Genomic DNA, 23,137 nt, shown 5'->3' on the forward strand with positions numbered 1-23,137 from the left:
CACTGGCTTAAATATTACTGCTCTGCTGAGGCACATGCTGTGGCTTCAGGAAACCAAGACATTAGTACCAGACACCCACATCTTAGTAACGAGTTGATCAAAATGTGCTCTAAAAAAACAAAATGCTATGCAAATTGTTTAAAATTATAACCAGTAACTAAAATTATAGGTCTGAATATCAGTGCAAGACTAAAGGGCAAAGTGTATAAAACATGGTCAGACCAGCATTCTTGTGTGGATTATAAACCTGAGCAGTTAAAAAAGAAGAAAGAAAACAATGTTAAGATGGATGTGTGGAATAAAAAAGCTTGATAAGTTCAGGAATGAGATCAGAGGTTCAGTTAAAGTTGGTGGGATCTCAAAGAAAACCCAGGAAAGAAGGCTAAAGTGGTATGGGCATGTCAAGAGAAAAAAGGTGAACAATGTGGGGAGAAGAATCATGAATATGGCAGTATCGGGACAGAGGAGAAGATGACAACCAATCTAAAATAGAAAGGAATGTCAGACACGGAAGTGTACAACAAACAAAAATGGAGAAGGCTGGTCAAATATAGTGACCCACATGAAAGTGGGAAATGTTTACAGGAGGAAGAATAGGTCTAAATACAAAGTGGAAGAACAAAATGAGCTTTGGGAGGAAAATAAAGGAACATAAGTAAAACAAAAATATTTTTGAAAAAAGTTAACTAAAATAAAAGTCTTAAAAAGGGTGGAGCAGCATTATTCCATTACATTGCTTAAGGCTCCTGTAGAAGTGCTTCAGAGAACTACAGTATTTGCAGGAGTCCCTGTAGGAAGAATAAGGTGACACTCTGCCTTTTATATATTATATCTGGCAAAAAAAAAACTTCACATAAAGAAACATAGGCATACAGAATAAATTATCAAGTAGTGTGGTGAAGAGTAGGACATTAGGGACTTTCAAAACTTGATTTGACATTCTTTTGGAGAATCTAGTTGAAAAGCAAAGATGAACTTGTTATTGTTTTTTTCTTTTCTGGTACCTTTCTCTTTGACGTCTTGTAAAGTGTGCTATATAAATAAAAGTTGTTGTTGGCAAGTTCTTGTCATAATTGTTCTTATGTTCTAATTCTGAAGGGGATTGGACTGGTTCCATTCTGCGTGGTCCATATCTATAAATAAATACAGTACATCTCCATCCATTCATGTTCGAATTTACTTAACCCTGTTCATGGTCACAGCAGGTCAGAGCCAAGCTGAAAAGCAGGATATTCCCACTCACTCAGGACAATTTGCTAGCATGCATACATGCCTTTGGGATACAGAAAAACCAATGCAGACCCAACTAGAATGAATTAACATCATACAGATGCTAAGTAAGCACCTGCTGTTCCCTGGAGTGGAATGGTTAACCTTACAATTATGTGCCTTTAGAGAAAGAAATAGGTTCAAATGTGTGGAAAAATATCCATCCTTGCATTTTACTTTAATGGTCTTAATCAAGCTTATAGCAGATACAAATAGACACACTGATTTAAAGTATACTGCATATCTTTCTTAAAGAAACCAAGAGACATGCGATTAAATACCTGTAGACGTCTCTAACCAGTTCTCAGAATGCCCTGTTTTTTCTTTTTTCTTAATAACATTTGTAAGGTAATCTGATCTTGACTTCCTTTTGGCATTCCTTGCCAGTTTTTGTGAAGCTTGACAAAGTCCGTATCACAGAAATCAGTAGTATGAATACAGTAATCCCTCCTCCATCGCGGGGGTTGCGTTCCAGACCCCCCCGCGAAAGGTGAAAATCCGCGATTTTTATATTGTCATGCTTGGGTCACAGATTTGCACAGAAACACAAGAGGTTGTAGAGAGACAGGAACGTTATTCAAACACTGCAAACAAACATTTGTCTCTTTTTCAAAAGTTTAAACTGTGCTCCATGACAAGACAGAGAAGACAGTTCTGTCTCACAATTAAAAGAATGCAAACATATCTTCCTCTTCAAAGGAGTGCGCATCAGAGAGAGAGAGAGAAAAAAGCAAACAGTCAAAAATCAATAGGGCTGTTTGGCTTTTAAGTATGCGAAGCACCGCCGGACAAAGTAGCTGCAAGGAAGGGAGCAAGCATTTTTCAGCATTTTTTAGAGGAGCGTTCGTATCCTCTAGGGCAGTATGCGAACAGTCCCTCTGCTCACACCCCCTCCATCAAGAGGAGAGAGAGAGCGAGTGCGAGCAAACAATCAAAAATCAATACGTGCTGTTTGATCTTTTAAGTATGCGAAGCACCATGCGGGAAGCATATCGCTTGCAAAGCAGCCACATATAAGCCCAGCAAGGAAGAGAGCAATGTGAAGGTAATCTTTCAGCGTTTTTTGAGGAGCGGCCGTGTCCTCTAGGGGTGTGAACAGGCCCCCCGTGCTCACAATATATTTGAGTTTTATTTAATACATAATACGCGCTGTGGTTGGGTAGCTTCTCAGCCATCTGCCAATAGCGTCCCTTGTATGAAATCAACTGGGCAAACCAACTGAGGAAGCGTGTACCAGAAATTAAAAGACCCATTGTCCGCAGAAATCCGCGAACCAGCAAAAAATCCGCGATAGATATTTAAATATGCTTACATATAAAATCTGCGATAGAGTGAAGCCACGAAAGTCGAAGCGCGATATAGCGAGGGATTACTGTACAGGAGACCCTAAGTAGCTTTAAAGTTGGAGTAGATATGAAGCTGTAAAAGTTGTCTTTTTCTTTATCAAGAGGAGTAAATTATGTGTTGGAGAAGTTAGGGACCTGCTTGTGCAATTAGCAGAAAGGAGGATGACTATTGAGTAGATAGATAGATAGATAGATAGATAGATAGATAGATAGTGCACATTGAGAGACAAACAAAAAAAAAAACTAAAAGAGGAAAGCAGGTGATCTTGAAACTGACAGTGACAGTGTCACCAGTTTGTGACTTAACATTTAAGAGATTTGCCCTGTACAGTAAAGTTGGCTCCTACTGGTCATTTACTTTTCAGTTTGTATTGCTTCACTTGTGAGAAAGTGCCTGCAAACTTCAAAATGCTCACAGCTAAACTCAGTCATGTATTCTCTGTGGGACAGGAAGTGATATTACTTAAGTAATTACTGATAAACCTATTCAGCGTAACAAGTTGCTCACCGTGAGTCACCATCAGATGGAGCAATGAAGCACAAAGCGGTTTGAGAGATTCTGTCCAGAGCTGCTAAAGAGTGTACAGATAATTTTACAGACACCTATAACCACTCAGCAGGAAGTAGGCGTGACTCACAGGGAGCGTGCTCATAATGTTAAGTGAGAGCGTGGAGCTGTCAGCTATGACACCATTCATTAGATGAAGTCAGAGAGGAAAAAATCCAAGAGGAAGTTCAGGTTCTTACACACCTATACACATGCACAGATTACTACAGCCAATCCACTGTTACAATAAAAGAAGCCTCAAAGAAAAAATATATCCTCAAAGAAGCAGAAAGCAAGCAAGCAGTCATAGCTAGTCACTTACTTTAGATAAAAGGTGTAGCTCTCGAGTGTCCTCTTTGCCTACTGTATGTCCATTCTTTAATCTATCCATTATCCACCTAATCCAGGGCAGGACTATGAAGGTTGAAACCTGTACTGTACCTAGAACTAAACATGAACAGGGAGCCAATCTGTTAAGGAGACACTCATGCACACACCCACATCCTCTCATGCTGGGCCGATTAGGGTCACCAGTCAACTTAATGGGCATGGAAGATGCAAACCGGAACACCCAGAAAAAAACTTAAAGCAGTCATGGAGGCAACATGCAATCCACAATTAGGCTACAATGTGGAGCCACAATGCCACGGTGACATTCTGATCTCTATGCTATATGTTGATCTCTACGCTATATATTATAATGTGAAATTAGATTTTATATTATAGTTACCTTACATTCATTTTATTAGAATTCACTTTACTTTTACTCATCCTAGTCAGATTTTCTTTCAGAAATTCCCCATCTTGCAGGGTGAGGAACACAATGAGACATACTTGGACTTTGGGCTGTAAGACCGAGCAAACAATCTAATTATGTTTTTTCTTCTATCTCTTGTTAATCTTTTTTTTCATAGTGTTTTCAGGTGATACTTGCTTGTAAAGGTGCTATGTAAACCAGAGACAAAGCTGAGTTACACTAGTTAATATAGAAAGAACCTTTCAGCCATAACAATGTTTTTTTTTCTGTCTCCTGTCATATAATGACAAATATATTTGAGGGGATCTGCTGGTCCCTTTTTATGGCCCTAGGCTTAAGTGCTGAAGTCAGATACAGTGTCGATCACTTTCTGGTTAAAATGTGGAAGAAGGGCTGCTGTGACTGGCCATAAATGGGGCTTTTTCCTATTAAATGAGGAAACGTCTAATCCTATTAGTCACTCTTTCAGTCACTTGGCCTGGGAGTTCTTGAACCATTTTGGCTCATAATTATAAGGATTTGGTTACACTTTTTTTTTATTTGTCTACACAGGAAGAGTTTGGATCATATACAGGCATCTGCAACCATCAAGAGCTGCAGCACCTCATTTTTCAGACAGATGATTCCTAACTGACAGCCTAAAGGCTGTCGGTTCAGGAAGAACAATTCCACCTTTGGAATATTTCTTAGGATTAGCACTGTAAAGTTAACATCTTTTTCTGTTTCCCTCTGACAAGAAACAGAAGTCCTGCCTTTGTTTTCTATAATTGTTCAGAGGGTGTGTGGATAGAGGGGAAGATTTGGGGCTCATTCCTTTTTGTAACATATTTTTATAACATATTTGGGTAGCTGCCCACTTTTTATTTTTAGAAGGCTGTTGATCTCGATTTATTGAAATCAACATACAACAAAAACATGCACCAGTGGAGCCTGGAGATCAAATTAAAAGCTCGTCAGTTATTTAATTTTGTACTTAAGCTTACAATCATCACAATAATTGGGTTTTTAATAAGAATCAACAATATCCTCATGCACTTACCTTTTATTTCAATTAGAAACAGCTCTGTTTCCTGGTATCTCAAAATAACCTTTGTAATGATTGCTAAACCTTTTCTGGTTAATAAACACAGAGTTCTTTTGTGGTCAATGCCTCTTGGTCATATTCAACATGTGAGATATCATCAGACCAAAGTAGTCATATGGTGCTGCATGGGGTTTCTATTTGTCTAATAATATGGTAAATATGGTGATGGCATCTTCTGTCTGACCACATTAACTTTAAATGAGATTGTTCATCATGAGTTAGCGCTTTAGTCAGTAACATTACATAGTAAGCTTATATAGTGAGGGCTGCACAGTATACTTTTGCCATGTAATAGTGCATTGACCCTTACAGTCAGGCTGTGTTCCATTCTCTGTGGGGATAGCGTGTTCATTATTCTTTCTCTAAAACTATTGTGTTATTTCGCATTTTAAACACATGATAGCAGACCTAGTGGTATCTTTAAATTGGTTCACTCTGTTTAGTTGTCACAGAGACATACTGGATTTCCTTTTCAGAAACACCTACCCCAACCCCGTAAAACTCTTGTTGATGGGATAAGGGATAAGCATCAACTTCCCACAGGTCTCATTTGGATAATCCATTCATCTCTCCCATCTATTCACATTCTGAAGCCAATTTCTTAAATGCAGGATTGCGCAGAACCTCAGCATACCCTGACAGCACTGGGCACAACCAAACAACTAACACTGGATGGGACATCGGTCCATTACAGGGTATGCTTGTGCAATTACAAGATTACCTATTAAACATATTCACCAATAAACATAAACTGCATCTTTGAGTTGAAGGAGGAAATTGGAGCAGCTGGAGAAAACCCCCAGATACAGAATTTGAAGCAGCATCCTGGATCTGCAGAGTCCCAATCACTGCAGCAGTGTGCACCTCCAGATTTGATTAATTGAGTAAAAACATGGTTCGACAGATGTCTCAACATAGATGTGCAAATAAGGTAATGTTACACATATGATGGTCAGGTGCAGCCAGAGCCATTCAAGGCTGCAGAGGGCACAAGGCCCAGAAGAAGTGCCATGAGAAAACCCTCATGAACACAAGGACACACATCTAAAAACCGAAGAATGTCCCATGATGATGAGACTACAGTGCTACCTGCAATGCCTGCCATCATAGGTGCTTGCACAATAGTGCATGCCATTTACACTTAGAGAATGAGAAAACATTACATATTTCATATATTTTATTGTATTAAGCCAATCATCCAAGCCTGAAGAGGGTGGATGACAGGGTGCAAAGCATTAAAATTAAACTGTAAACATCTAAATCATTAGAGAATTAATTCAGAGGTGAAACTCAATCTACATTTTAATAGCTTATGAATAAATAATAGTCCAGAAAATGTTTGTAACTGTATAAAAGTTTTTTGGCATGGAGGTCTTCTTAGTGAACTCTCAAAGCCCAGGACATTACAGTCAGGAAGAAACTTCCTTGAATTCATTCATTAGTTCAGTGGTTCTCAACCTGTGGGGCGGGCCACCCTAGGGGGGTGCGAAGTAACAAAAAGGGGGGCGCGAAGATATGAAAAAAGAAAACAAGAATCGAAAATATGAAAAATACATATATTGAAACCAAAACAAATTACCTTAAACTACATTCTGATACTAAAAAAATAAATATAGAGTTAGGTAAATGTCGATAAAAGTTAAATAGATATAATAAAATATGCATCTATGATATATCATTAATTAAAAAAGAACAAATTGGTATTAGTGGGCTCCTTTCAAAAAAACATTAGGGGGGTGCGATTAAAACTGTTATGAAAACTCGGGTTGCAAATACTTAAAGGTTGAGAAACGCTGCATTAATGTCTGTCATTCATTGCCGATTAGCTGTTACAAATCCCGAGATCTCCTTGCTCTCTCTCTGTGGCAGGGTGGTATGCATCAGCACATTTCACTGAAGATGTGTGCTCCAACAAATGTATCTTGTGTACACATGGGATTTTCATCTTAAAAATGAAAAACTTAGACAATGGCTTGGTAAAATATTTTCAGGATAAAAATTTGATAAGAAAAATAAAAGCATTAAAGCATACTTCTAGAAAGATGTTTTTAAGAAGCCAAGGGAATTGAGCAATTAAAAAATTAATAATTATATCAAAAGCATGTTCTCAGGTTGAAAAATCCCTATAGGCATGATCTCAAAGACATAAGTTCTAATTGTCTTTGTTTTTGAGGGGCATTTCGAAGTGGCTCCTAATTTTCTTTTGGTATAAAAATGACATTACCCAGATTACATCCTGCTAATGGAGGAAAAGCTGTCAGCCAGTGTCTGTTTTACATTCTCTGCAAGACAGATAGCCTAAAACCTCCCATTTCTTAGCAAGCTATATTACTGTAAAGTCACATCACTCTAAAAAGACGAAGATGAAAAAAAAAAGCAGGACAGAAAACCAGTGAAGCAAATGTAACAAATAGAGTGCAGCCATGCAACAGCTATCAATTCTCAGATCAGGAGATGGGTTGAAAGGAACAACAGTGCTAAAGACATACGTGTCTGCGTGGGTTTCCTTCGGGCGCTCCGGTTTCCTCCCACAGTCCAAAGACATGCAGGTTAGGTGGATTGGCGATTCTAAATTGGCCCTAGTGTGTGCTTGGTGTGTGGGTGTGTTTGTGTGTGTCCTGCGGTGGGTTGGCACCCTTCCCGGGATTTGTTCCTGCCTTGTGCCCTGTGTTGGCTGGGATTGGCTCCAGCAGAACCCCGTGACCCTGTGTTTGGATTCAGCGGGTTGGAAAATGGATGGATGGATGGTATTAAAATGGTAAATGATACCGATAGATAGAACTTTATTTGTCGCTTCACTACAAACCTAACTTCTTTCATGTTTGTTCCTGTGAATCAAAAAATAAAGAGTTTCTCTATTCTTCCTTAGGCTTAACATTCTTGTCTATCTATCCATGAATCCATCCTCTTCTCTAACAGCACTGTAAACATGATAATGCACTTTACAAAATAATTAGCATCCACCTTCATCATTAATCTGCTGCAAGGCTGAAAACCTTCAGACTCTTTAAAATTTAATGTGCTTGCCAGTTAGATTGTTCTTCTTTGCTAATCTCCCTCAACTGTCCTTAATTTATTGCTAAAATAAGTAATGTTCTGTGATCGAAATATAACATCTTATTTAAGAAAGAAACATCCTCTAACAGTTTCCTCCGGGCACTCCGGTTTCCTCCCACAGTCCAAAGACATGCAGGTTAGGTCGATTGGCGATTCTAAATTGGCCCTAGTGTGTGCTTGGTGTGTGGGTGTTTGTTTGTGTGCCCTTCGGTGGGTTGGCGCCCTGCCCGGGATTGGTTCCCTGCCTTGTGCACTGTGTTGGCTGGGATTGGCTCCAGCAGACCCCCGTGACCCTGTGTTCGGATTCAGCGGGTTGGAAAATGGATGGACATCCTCTAACAGGACAATTCAGTAATCTGGCTGGAGAAAAGTTGTTCATTGTATCTTTTAATGACTCTTCGGAAAAATGCCTTTTTAAAAGCAGTCTGTTACAGCATGATCAGAATGGTCTGAGAAACAAAGGATAGAGGTTCATTTTGTAAACTGTTGAATTTACATACAGTGTCAATCAATGCATACATTTTACTCTGTTTGGTTCATTGGTTTACACCCAAATGATTTATATAAAACAAAAGTCTTATTATATTATATTCTGGTTCTTCTTATGTCTTTTGAGATGAGACACCACCCTTGAAATTTCTGTGCATATAACAACTGTCCATTCTAGTTTATAGGTCATCTGCTGATTTCTTAGTCATCTCTTAGTCATCCTTCAGTACATTTTGTATATTACATCAGTCTTTCTTCTGGTGCATTCTTTATTTGCTTGACCATCTCAGTATTTTTCCTAAACCAATTCTTATATTTCAGTGTACATTTTGTTGTTCACTTGACCTTTATTTGGTTTCCCACATTTATTTGCCCTTTATGCAATTTCTTTATGATGAATGTCATGTTACCCTAAAATTATTCTTCCACAGTTCCTGCTCCTCAGTATTTACATGTTGATTTCAAAGCCAAATAGAAAAAAAATTATATAACGCAATGAATAACTCTAACGCAACATGAAACATATTTTACTTTCAAATTATTACGTTTTACTATATTTTAATATGGTTAATTACTCACTGTAATGTAAAATAGTTAATTATATTATGCATATGTAACAATTCCCATGAAAATAGCATTCTGTTTAAATTGTATATCCGCATCCTCATACATGAACGGCAGAAACGCAAAGTGGCTAGCGTGTAGTGTCGACCTGGAGTTAGCGAGCAGGGGGGCTTGCCCCCCTAGTTTAGAATTAAAGTATTTCAGAAATTGAATGCATGAATGAATTAAATCATTTGGTGAATTCTTGGAATTAAGAAGATGAAACCCTGCAGCTTTCCTTAAGCATGTGAAAGGGTATCTGGGTTGGGTCTGAAGAAATGATATGCAGATATTGTTAATGCCTACTCAATTAATTTATATTTTCACAATTTCTGCACCACAAGATGATGGACAGCACCTTGAGACTCCAATCTTAAGGTTATACAGTGCAGGTCTACTCCTCAATTAATATTTGACTGGTTAAGGGTCACATAATTTTCTCTAGTTCGCCTTCATTAATTGGTGTAATTTATGCTGATTCATTCTATTATCAGTTAAAAAGTGTTATTTCTATGATTCTGTTTCATTTGACTCACTTAATCTGCTCCTTTTTCGGTATGGACCGATTTCTGATTTACTTTTCTTATCCATGACTCAAGTCTTTTATTTTATTTTCACTTGGTCCAGTTTTTCTCATTTTATACTGCTGACCTGCTGGATGGTTATCATTAACCCAATTAATTTTGTGTTGCTTTAATTTAAACTGTTTTGTCTGATTGGTCCATTTGACTTTATTCTAGTTTCTTATAACCCTGTCCCCTCTATTTTTCCCCCTGATTAAATTTTCCTTTGTTACTTAATATTATTAGCATTCCCCAAGTTACTGTCACTTGATAGACTTTAGACTTTGTTTGAATGTTTGTTCCTTTTTTTTCTTCTATTTTTTATTCAGTTGTTCCTTTTTTTTGGATGTCTTTTAACTACTATAACTCCACTTAATTCTGTTACATTTTGTTGGTACAGCTTCCTTTTAAAAAATGTGCATTAGTCCATTTAAGCCTTTATTAATTATCATTAGGCCTGGTCACCCCCTTTTAGCTGTTGATGGCCCAGTTCACGTTCAGTCAGTTCTGATTAGTTCAGTGAACCCATTACTTTATTTCTGTTGGTGTATTTACTGTTTCACTTTTCCTGACCCAGTTACTTCTTTAAACTTTCTTGTTTAACTGGCTTTTCTATATATTTATTTCAAATCGTTCTTTGCATTGCTTTTCTTGGTGCATGCTAGAGCAGCGCTTTGCTCTTCTTTTACACATACTGTATAGAAGCCTGATATGCCCATATCTGTATGGATTTTCCTCCAACAGCTCCTATTTTTTTCAGTATTACAGACATTTATGTGCTATGTTAATTGGCTGTGACGTGTGTGTATTCTGTGATACAGTTTCCACCTTAAACCTAGTACTGCAACACTGTAAAGAATAAAATGGGTTAGAAAAGAAACAGTTCTTCTTACTCTAGGTTTATTTCAGGCCTTCATAAACTTATAATTGCTCCAGTTTTTCAACTTTTTGGGAATTCACACTGTATTTGTTGAGGGTCTGGGTTAAGGAGAACACACAGACCTTTTGGAAGTGTGAGGAAATGAAAGTAGCTAATAATAGTGTTTAAATGTGTGTTCAGATTATTGTGATAGCTAAAAGGGGTTTTCACATGCATTTTTTGACTATGATGCCTAAACTGTAAAAACTGTAACAACACTGTGGGGCAATATGTGGCCTGTTTAGGTAAAAGGACAAAATAAATAATGATAAAAAGACTAAGACAAATATCAAAAGCAAAACATAAAAATAAAAATGTAGTTGCCACTTTCCCTCTAAATTTGGCATTGGCTTACAAAGCTTTCTGAATCTTAAACTAAATATTTACATTACTTTTTTCCTGTTCCTGGTATTGTATAACTGTTACCTGAGGGACACATGCATTTGAAAATTTAATTATACAATATACAGATGACAATTCTTGTCAGTATCTGCCAAAACTCCTTGCTTACACAATACTTTAATAAGTATAACCTGAAATCCAGTAATCCAAAGGTTTATCAACATTGAATAAAATCAAATACTATTGGTTGAAAGAGCAAAACAGAAATAAAGAGCACAGTTACTGTGGTATCAGCCGTTTTTGTTTTTTTCACAAACCTTTGCGTGCCAAGAAGGGTCACCAATGCCTTTACTTCCTCCGACATCTGAGGAAAGTGTCAATTTCCCTACCTTTTCTCAATAACGTCTACAGGTGCATAGTGGAGTCCATCTTCACTGGCTGCATCACATCCTGGTATCGCACCTGCTCAACTCAAAATCATAAAACTCTGCAAAGGGTGATGAAGGTGGCACAGAATATTGCCTTCTGTTCTGGACATATACAAAAGTTGCTGCGTTAGAAAAGCAAACAGTATTATTATGGACGTCAGCCATCCTCCCTGGCTGCTTTACTCACACCTGCCTTCTACCGTCTTCTTGTGCAGGGCCACTGAAGCTCACACTAGTAGATTCAGGACAGTTTCTAGTCTTAGGTTGTAAAGTTACTAAACAGCCAATCATGGCAACAACTATTGTAACAACAATGTAACATAAAAAACAAAATGTTGGTATTTCTGTCACTATTCTAATTAGACTTGCAATAAAGAATTTTATTGTACTATATACAATATGCACCATGACAATAAACAAGAACTTTAAATAGCCCTTAAGTAACTGCAGCCATTGCAACTACAGCACCTAAGGGCATTAATCTAATGAAAGGCCTCACCCTTTCAGATAAGGAACACAACAAAGAGTAAATGATTGGGAGGAAAGAAAAAACACAAAACAAATCATAAAAAAATAAATACAAGAGTAACATGACACACAGCAACATTGTGAAAAATTTAAATTCAAACAGGGCATAAAATAAATCATGGACAGTACTCTGGAACAGTCTTTAAAACAGACTTTCTGAAAGGAACAATGTACATGTACCTGTCACAAATGGAAAAAAAATACTCACTTGCACTATAAGTTTTATACCCCAAGCCTAGCTCTTACAAAGACATTAACCCAACCAACATGCAACCCGGATGTCTGGTTCACATTGTATATAATGGTTGTGAAAAAGCTTGTATACCACATTGTGAAAACTACTAGCATCATTATGGCTTATTCATTGATTCATTTTCTTAACTTTCTTATTCCAATAAGAGATCATGGATAATTTAACTCATGGAATGCAGTGCAAGATTAGATAAAACACTTTTATTGTAAAATAAATGTCCCAGTCATGCTATGTATGTATGTATGTGCTGCTTTCTAATCTTAATTTCTCCTACAATATTAACCACCCAATCAAACTTTATTATATATATGGTATATCACTGTGCGCTATATTATCTCTAAATATATAAAATCCAACGTCTGTCTGTCTGTCCACTTTTCACAAAAGAACTATTTAATGGATTTAGATCAGGTTTTTTCTATAATTTGCTTGAACATTCTGGTTGATTTTTGCGACTTCTCTCATAATTCGGTTGTGACACTGATTTATTTGAGAGACAGGCTGCTGGCCAAAGAGGTCCTCGGATACGAAAGCTGCAGTCAGCCCCCCTGAAGGCTCATGAAAACAGTGTTAGAGAATCTGACGAGTTTGCTATAAGATCATATGCAAAGCTAGAAAAAAGAATTCTCCTTCACATAAATATCACAGCACTCTTTCAGATCTTCCTTCTCCAAATACGCAACTTCATCAATAGGTATTCATGCATTAGCGACTAAATTAGATGATAATATTTACTGTACATCTGTAATATCACTTGGATTGGCTGACTGATGATCCTTAACCAGTCCTCTAACATTCCTCAACAGCCTATAACAAAAAAAGGGAGAATGGTAAACTTGAAAGATAACTGAGAGTCTAATGTGCATAATTAAACATATCTTGCTTGTTTCTGCTTAATGAGTGCATGCATCATGAGAAGCCTGGTGTAGTTTGTCCAGATTGCTTTCATAAAAGTACACACATAACGTATGTGACAATGCAGAGTTGTCTATCACATATTCTTTAAAGCTACAGGTGCACAAAAATGTGTAAAGTTAGTCTTTAATGACTTTTGTTTCTTTACTTGTCAGTGACAAGAGCTTTCAGATTTCAAAAATCTGAGTCTATAATATCTATTTTTGCCTTTTTAAAAATCCAGTTCATAAATAATTTATTAGTTATACATTATGTAGAGTCTTGTCTACATTACTAAAAAATCAAGATCAGCTACAGATTATATTTTCTTAATAATTATTACTCTGTTTGTAAAGAAGGCAAAATGGCGTGAAATTTGGTAAAGATACTGTTGTTGAAATGTAGATAAAAGAGAAATCCAACCATCACTGAAAAATATTTTCAATGAAACACTCAACATACAAATCAAGTTTTAAACAAATAATACACCAATTTTATATACCCTCTTATTTTTTGGAAGGATTATAGTGAAGCAAAGCCTATCCCAGAAGCAACAGGTATAAGGCAGGAACCAACTTAAGACTGAAGAACAGAAATCAGGCATGCACTCATACCAGGCCAATTCACGGTCACTAATGCACTTAGCAAGCCTGTCTTCAGCCTGGGGAGGGAAATCAAAGTTTGTGGAGGAAAGCCATGGAATCATATGAATGTATACCAACCTTTAATTGAAACAAGTACTATGACATGACATTACTATCTGCTGTGTATTTAAATGAAAAAATAAAAATACTATGTCTTTATATTTTTTTCAATATAACTCTTATGTATAGAGCATGTAGATAACATTTGTTACTTTCGATTTGGTTTGTGTGTTTATGTGACTTAAAATTATATCTCATATATATATACACAGGCTAGTACAGCAGCCTTATATCTCTAGGAGAGTAGGTTTAATACTCGCCATTCAAACAACCATGTGGAATTTGCACACTTTCCCTTTTACTACATGGGTTTTTCTCCTGCACTCTGGTTTTCCTGCCACATCCAAATGACTCACATGCAAGGCTAATGTATAGGTAACTCTAAATAAATTGATCTGATATGAATATGAGTGTGTGCAAGTTGATAGATGAATGAGTCTTATATGAAAAAAATATGTATTAAAATAAATAAACACATCAATATATATTTAATACAGAAAGTCTTGTGGGGTCACAGTCATTCTTTTCATGTCTCATCTTTTCTAAGTATAGCAGCTTTTTCCTGCATTGAAAAGATATGAGGATTCCCCTAATCAAGTAGTAGTAGTAGTGAGTGTAGGTATGTAATTGAGTGAATATGCCCTCCAATAAAATGTAAGTCTTTCCAGGACTGATTCCTGCCATGAATGTGTTGCCAAATAAATGAATGAAAACTCAAATTCTGCAAACTTCTTCTGAACCTTTCAAAAAAACCTGTGTTCAGTCATGTTTCTACTCTGTGGGGGGCTACACCCATCCTTACAAATTAAATTATTAAACCCACATTGCCAACTTGACCTCAACCCCTCCCCATCATCAAATGGCAAAAGACAAGCTTAGCTAAAAACAATATGACAGTTAAACAAACTTAGAAAAGGGTATCACTATAAATGCGACTGGAGTCAGACAGATTTGTTTATTCACTGGAAACCTCCTTAATGAATGGAAACAGACTGAAATATACATATTTGTGCATACCCTTTGCCTGTTATTTTGGTCATTTAACCATTATAAATGCTGTAAGAGTTATTAGCTATTTTCAAAGATAGTTTTTCTTAAGGATTCTTATAATAGAACAGAGGAATTGTTCCTAGGCTGTTAGTGTTGGAAAGGAAATATGGGCGTCAATTTCTATATGTACTGTAGCTGCTCTTAAACTTACTTATTTTGTAGCTGTGGATGTGGCACAAGTTCGTCTTAGGGGGAGACTTAGTGTTGGCAATAAACTTAAATGTATACATCTTTGAAATGTGAAAGAATTCCCAGAGATCCTGGAGCAAAACCCTCATGGATATGAGGAGAGTTAACCAACTCCAGACAGATAGTGCTTTTATAGGGATAGGAATTAATAGGCTAAAAACAATAACTTGTGAGCCACATCACTACCTTAACAAAAAAATCAAAACAAAACAGGATTCTACTGCGAAAAATAAAAGAACAATTTGAAACAAAATGCTACACTTCTTTATTTACTTTTTCAATGAAGATTCAACTACTATGATTTGATTCGGGGAGGCACCGCAGTTACTATGGATGCCTTACAGATCCAGTGCCCTGAGTTAAAATGCAGCACTTGCTGTCCATGTGAAGTTTGCATGTTCTCTCCATGGGTGTTTGGACTTTCCTCCCATCCCCAACATTAACACAACTATAGTTTTATAAAACATATTCTTTATAGAAAATGCACATGTATTAAAAATATGCTTAAACACACATCCAGACACTTTTATCCAGGGAAGAGTAATAGGGAATCTGAGCTAATTTCAGCAAGATGGCCAAAAGAAAGAAACCAGCTCTGGATGTAAGGATAGTCCATCACATGTCATACTTATCCTCTTTGCAGGGCAGAATTGACAACCGATTTAGCAACATTTCTCTACTGTGTCAAGGGGAGAAAAATCCATGTTCCACATACAGAGACCACCCTTTTTAAAGGCAAATTTATAAACTTAATAATTCAACTAATACAAGTTTATATTCCTTTTGTATTTTCCCCTGTCTTTCCTCTGCATCCAGCTTCCCTTTCAAATTTTTACCAGTGTTATCTACACTTATTAATGACCAGCTCTGTAAGATGAAGATGATTCCCTGATCTATTTTAGTGTTAAGGGTGAAAGTTCAGACTTTTCTCATCTTACAACTTGCCTAAGTGAAATTAAAACTTGGATGGAATATAACTGTTTAAAATTAAACAAAACAGGGGCCATGCCACTTGACACTAAAGCTTATCTTAAGAAAATTAGTTCCTTTTCAATTACTCTTGGTGACGACATCATATATTCTATTTCTGCTAGGAATCTTGTCATTTTTGTCTAATTCTACCCACGTAGATCACATTAAAAAACTTTCTTACTTCCATTCCACACTTGCAACATGACCCGTGCTCCCTTGTTCCTCTCCTTTTCTGATGCTGGGATACATGTTCAAGCTTATATTAAATCCTGAATCAACTACTGTAACTCCCTACTGGCAGGCGCCCCTTCCAATCTTTTATCAAAGGTTTGGTTCAAAGGTCTGGACATATCACACGCATCCTGCTCTACCTTCACTGGATTCCAGTGGGTTAAATATAAAATTCTATTACTGACTTATAAAAAAGCTTTAAATAGCCTTGGACCGGACTACTTTAGTAACCTTGTCCATCACTAAGTTCCTGTTTGCCCACCAAGGTTCACTGATACTGGAAATCATCTAGCGCCCCAGAATACCTTCTGCTCTATTGATAATAGAGCCTTCAACTGTATTGCACCCAAACTTTGAAACGACCTACCTAAATAAGTAAGATCAGCAGACTCATTTTTTCAGTGAGGCTTTTAACTTGCCCTGATATTCTAACCCTTTCTCTCAGTTCACTGCCCCTGTGCAGGTAGGTATCCAGATCACATATGTTATTTGCTCATGGTTTTCTTGTAGTATTTTTGATTTTAATTCGAGTTTATCGTCTCTTATTTTAATTCAAAGCATTACGTTTCCTGTTTTTATCTTTATTTAGTGCTTAATGTGGATACTATTTTGTACACAATATTGTATAATCCTTGTTGTTTATTTTGAATTTCTGTGAAGCGCCAGGAGCATGGGAAAGGCGTTATATAAATAACATGTATTATTATTAATATTATTATTAACTTAATGTCAAAGCTTCTGGTGTTGTGTGGCGACAATACTGGCAGCAGAATGTCATTAAATAATTTTAAAATGTATGCATTGGTATAGAACAGTTATTAAGCATGCATGTATTATTAAAATACCACACACTTGGCTAATATAAAACGCATTTTCAGACGTGCATAAATCCACATAAAAAATGTAAACTTCTCTTTTTACCACCTACCCTTTTCGTACTAGTCGTGCGTCTTCGTCTCCTGTACAGTTGCTTGCAGGAATAATATAGGTAAACATTTTAAAAGAAGTAATACATTTATTATATGTGAAAAAAATATGTTCGCAAAAGTGCGAGCAACGCCGTACGGTAATTTACAGATAACGAGTCAGCAGTAACTGTTGGAGTTTGTTGGGTGGGCGGTCCCAATGTGACACTAAACTCCGCCTGCGTCGTATCACCTCCTTCAGGGGCGGTTCTCGAACGATCGCAAGCGTACCTCTCTGGACTGTTCGTGCTTACTCGCTGTTATTTCGAGTTATTTGTGTGGAGTTTTCGTCGTGCTTTCTTACTTTCCTTTGGATCTGAAACCTGTGCCTTCGGCGACAAGCATTATCGAGTGGAGGCATATTCGCTATAAATCTGGATACGTGGGTTTAATTGCGTGTCTGATTTTTGAGTAGCAGTTTGCAACGCCAATGAACTGAGGTAAGTTACTGTGGAAGGGCAAAGGTGAATGTCCAGGTGGACATTGAGGGCGGAGGTGAGGGGCGGCTTTCAGCGTGCCTCGGTTTTCAGAGCAGCCGCCTTTGGTTACACTGGACGCTGACCTGTTTAACACGGGCGGTGCATCGAATACTACTATGCTTCGCACATGAGGTGTTCGGTATAAACGGCATGACGATGCGGTTGAATCTTACTTAACTGGGTGTTACTGTGTACTCAGCACTGTCCCCTGGGTGTCGCGTTTGTCAGCTCAGCTCTGGTTGAACTGGTTGTGCCATGTTGCCTTTTAAATCATTTATCAATTTTGACATGCGCGATAACGGACAAAAGCGCCGGAACCAGTGAGACAAAAGAGTTGTTAGCACCGTCCCTATACGTGAAGGGCGCTATAAATACAGTAATAATAATGATCTGTGTGGCAGTGATACGGGTTTAAAAAATACTGTTACTCTTAGAAAACACTTTTATTGTTGTTCGGATCGTTTCACCGAGACATATTTGTCTCCGTTTGACAGCATGAGTTAAATGAGTCGTCACCTTGTTTCCGGTTCGGAGCTTGACATAGGTAGTGTAGTGACTGTAGCTCTTGGAAAACACATTCAATACGACACCATTGCTTTATTGGGACAACATCTTGCCTGAAGAAGGGGCCTGAGTTGCCTCGAAAGCTTTCATATTGTAATCTTTTTAGTTAGCCAGTAAAAGGTGTTATTTTGCTTGGCTTTTCTCTACATTCATAATGGCTAACACGTTACAACACCCTAGCACTACTGGGACAACAACGAAATTTAAGGAAAGCTATCTTGAAAATCTTACAGACTTAGAGTAGGAAGGCGTCGAGTCTCCGAGAGCTCTGTTTTAGGCATTATCAGTTGCTGTGGGGCAGTCTTTATTTTATTCATTATGTCCAGGAATACTAACGCTATTAATATCGAACTTATTGAAATTTAACGTAATATTTTCATATCTGCGATTTACGTTTTATATTTCACCGATTATATTTAGAATCATTCTTGATTTATTCAATACATAAATACGTTTAGCTATTGTATCCTTATTTTTTATGAGCAGATATCAGTTTTCTCAGGTTCTCTTAGGTACTAGAAGAAAACTATTGCAGACTGAGTAAAGCTGTGAACTTTGGACTCTATTTTAATGTCAGCACTAGTGTATGTCAGGAGCTTAACCCTGTTTTTTCGCCCTGTCACCACAGCCTGAAAACATGATGATCCTGTTATGTTGACTTTGTTCAAATTATCTAATGCAAATGTAACACAAACAATATAATTGTCACTAAGCAGCATGCAAAGGGAAAAAATATAACCAAAATCCACAAACAACTTTATTAACCTCATTCTTTTGTTGTTTTACTGTACTGGCTTAACATAACAGCTGACTACATTCTCCAACTTGTTGGATGGTGCTGACAGTAGAAGCGTTACATAGCACCCTACACAGCATCTGGGTGCTGTGCCTATCAGGTCCAGCTTGTCAGTCACTGCTCCTCTTGTGCCTGAAGCCATTGCTGCCTGGACACTCCTCTGACTGCTAGCTGTCACTTAAATTACTTCTTTTGTGATGTTTTAGTAATGCCGGTACAGAGAGTATCATGCTAATTTTAGAAAGGTTGCTTTTGTGTTGTGTTGACTGTCCTTTAGTTTGTGACTTTGAGTATGCATTCATTCTTTGAAACTTACAGAATTCAGTGGCCCTTTCTACTTTTTTATGTAAATATATACAGATGGATAGATAGATACTTTATTAATCCCAAGGGGAAATTCACATTATACAGTGTGAATTTAATACAGTATGCACTAATAGATTTAACACCACATTTATTGTGTAATGTTTAGTTTGGCAGGCAGAGCTATAAAGAAAAAGTAATAAAAAATGAAACAACTTACTTTATATCACTGCTAGTTTATTGTATTTGTTTGATTATTTATTTTTGTTATAACAAGGTGTGCATCAGCTAATAACATGCCTATTGTACTCCAACAGTTTGGTCTATAGGTAGACAGAAGCACACTTCATTACTTTTTTTAAAGACTACAGTACTTGCAATACCATTCAGTCTTATAAGTTCTTTTGTAGCTGTCATTTTTTTTATGCCAGTTTCTTTGGTAGCAGAAACTATGAGTTAGTAACTTAAGGCTATGCATTACAAATTGCATAGGCTGATTGCCATGAGACTACATTTGTTGAAAAAGGATAGAATGTAAGTACATAGATTTATGTATACACGCAAGTTAAGGCACATTATGTTCTTGTAAGTAAATTTATTTATTTCAAAGTTTAATCACTTAGATTACTTGAGTCCATACTTGTTTTGTGCTACTTTCTGAAGATGACTATCATATGCCACACACTTCCGATGAATCTGTAATGTTATCAATCCAAATATAAATGTTTAACCTCCTTACAAAAATTCTCACATGCTGATTCATGGGAAAGACATGAATTCAGTGTTTTAGGAAAGTGCGGTTAAAGGTACTCCTCTCCAAAGCACAAGTGAAAGTATGGCATACATGGTTTGTAGTTAAAGATAATGTGTGTATTTTTGTTTTGTCATTTTAGGTTTTCCATTTTTCAAATTTCTTCATTATAACCTTGAGCCCAGTTTAAAATCATTGCAGTAAAATGTCAGTAGTAGTTAAGTATTAAACCAATGATGGTTGGTTTGCATTACCTGGCCTTGGATTATACAACAAATGACTTACTAGAGAATGAAGTGTGCTTCCTGTCTCTAGTCATAAGTATAGTGAGCAGAATTAAGGAAAGCCTGCTTGGTGCCATTAATTAAAATAGAAGAATTTGATGCAGGAGCTGAACAAATATTTTTTGGACTGCAAAATAAGTCTAGAGTAGAATTAAAATTGTAAGAGGTCACCGAGTAATAGTCATTTCAAAAGTGAAAGCATAACTCATCTCTTAAAAACACCCTCCTGTATTTGCTTCCTTCTCAGAACAGGTTTTTTTAATTCATAAATCCTACTAATCCAATTTTGTCTGTGGCGGTTACCACAGTGTAGGAAATTCCGTTCTGTAGATTTTGATTGCAAGGTGCAGGAAGACAGAAGTTTATGTCTCCTGTAAACTTTCCACTGATGCAGTTGTGCTTGAAAGTTTGTGAACCCTTTAGAATTTTCTATATTTCTGCATAAATATGACCTAAAACATCATCAGATTTTAACTCAAGTCCTAAAAGTAGATAAAGAGAAACCAGTTAAACAAATGAGACAAAAATATTATACTTGGTCATTTATTTATTAAGGAAACTGATCGAATATTACATATTTGTGAGTGGCAAAAGTATGTGAACCTTTGCTTTCAGTATCCGGTGTGACCCCCCCCTTTGCAGCAATAACTGCAAGTAAAGTTTCCAGTTACTGTTGATCAGTCCTGCACACCGGCTTGGAGGAATTTTAGCCCATTCATCCGTACAGAACAGCTTCAACTCTGGGATGTTGGTGGGTTTCCTCACATTAACTGCTCACTTCAGGTCCTTCCACAACATTTCGATTGGATTAAGGTCAGGACTTTGACTTGGCCATTCCAAAACATTAACTTTATTCTTCTTTAACCATTCTACCTAACTTTATTCTTCTTTAACCATTCTTTGGTAGAACGACTTGTGTGCTTAGGGTCGTCTTGCTGCATGACCCACCTTCTCTTGAGATTCAGTTCATGGACAGATGTCCTGACATTTTCCTTTAGAATTCTCTGATATAATTCAGAATTCATTGGTCAATCAATGAAGGCAAGCTGCCCTGGCCCAGATGTAGCAAAACAGGCCCAAACCATGATACTACCACCACCAGATAAGGTTCTTATGCTGGAATGCAGTGTTTTCCTTTTTCCAAACGTAACGCTTTTCATTTAAGCCAAAAAGTTCTATTTTGGTCTCATCCGTCAACAAAACATTCTTCCAATAGCCTTCTGGTTTGTCCACATGATCTTTAGCAAACAGCAGATGAGCAGCAATGTTTTTTTTTTTTTGAGGGCAGTGGCTTTCTCCTTGCAACCCTGCCATGCGCACCATTGTTGTTCAGTGTTCTCCTGATGGTGGACTCGTGAACATTAGCCAATGTGAGAGAGGCCTTCAGTTGCTTAGAAGTTACCCTGGGGTCCTTTGTGACCTCGCCGACTATTACACGCCTTGCTCTTGGAGTGATCTTTGTTGGTCGACCACTCCTGGGGAGGGTAACAATGGTCTTGAATTTCCTCCAGATTGTACACAATCTGTCTGACTGTGGATTGGTGGAGTCCAAACTCTTTACAGATGGTTTTGTAACCTTTTCCAGCCTGATGAGCATCAACAACTCTTTTTCTGAGGTCCTCAGAAATCTCATTTGTTCATGCCATGATACACTTCCACAAACATGTGTTGTGAAGAGCAGACTTTGATAGATCCCTGTTCTTTAAATAACACAGGGTGCCCACTCACACCTGATTGTCATCCCATTGATTGAAAACACCTGACTGTAATTTCACCTTCAAACTAACTGCTAATCCTAGAGGTTCACATACTTTTTCCACTCACAAATATGTAATATTCTATCATTTTCCTCAATAAAGAAATGACCAAGTATAATATTTTTGTGTCATTTGTTTAACTGGTTTCTCTTTATCTACTTTTAGGACTTGAGTGAAAAATCTGATGATCTGATGATGTTTTAGTCAGTCATATTTATGCAGAAATATAGAAAATTCTAAAGGGTTCACAAACTTTCAAGCACAACTGTACATGTTCCTTAAACAAAGATGTGATTATTTGCTCCTGTAGTCAAATTCTCCACCCATGGAAAGCACGCAAGACAGCCACGCCCACCAACTCTAAGACCATTGGATACAATGACAACTCGCAGAGCCACGGCCACCAACTCGGACGCAGCAACTCACAATACCGGGCGTCATTCACGTTCGTCTCTGCTAGACTCCACATGCACCTCTGAGCCACGTTGACTTTTCATTAGTCAACCTCAGTGGAACCTCGGTTCACATAGAGGCAGCGTGAGAGAGAGCCGTGCACACACAGGCAGTGCCAGAGAGAGACAGAGGCACACACACAGGCAGCGCGAGAGAGAGCCGCACACACACACACAGGCAGCGCCAGAGAGAGACAGAGGCATACACACAGGCAGCGCCAGAGAGAGAGCCACGCACACACACAGGCAGCGCCAGAGAGAGACAGACGCACACACACAGGCAGCCCGAGAGAGAGAAACACACACACACACACACACAGGCAGCGCGAGAGAGAGGGGGCTGGACTCATAAGGTAGGAAAGCAGTTAAAGAATGCACTGGGCTTGATTTTGTTTTCACTTCTGTTTACAGCGATCGGTTGGTAGTGTGCATTGTTGCAATGTTACTTTTCTTGGTGGTTTATTAAATTACGGATTTTTTCAAATGTTCATTTTTTTCCCTGTGCTTAAAACTCATATTATTATTATTATTATTATTATTATTATTTAAAAAAAAAGTGTT

At 37.5% G+C, this 23,137-nt stretch overlaps 1 protein-coding gene across 2 annotated transcripts in view; it reads left to right on the forward strand.

The window, feature by feature from the left end:
* sema4ba (sema domain, immunoglobulin domain (Ig), transmembrane domain (TM) and short cytoplasmic domain, (semaphorin) 4Ba) overlaps positions 1–23,137 on the forward strand; it is a 262,802-nt gene that overhangs the window by 62,897 nt on the left and 176,768 nt on the right. Inside the window, exon 1 of one of the 2 annotated variants that reach the window (XM_051920215.1) lies at positions 17,404–17,630. The exons of the other annotated variant lie outside the window; for it this stretch is intronic. The gene's annotated coding sequence lies outside the window, so the exon portion shown is untranslated. Of the gene's footprint in view, positions 1–17,403; positions 17,631–23,137 lie in introns of those variants that run through there. 2 annotated transcript variants of the gene reach the window in all.

The sequence above is a fragment of the Erpetoichthys calabaricus genome, chromosome 17, assembly GCF_900747795.2.
Source record: "Erpetoichthys calabaricus chromosome 17, fErpCal1.3, whole genome shotgun sequence".
NCBI lineage: Eukaryota > Metazoa > Chordata > Cladistia > Polypteriformes > Polypteridae > Erpetoichthys > Erpetoichthys calabaricus.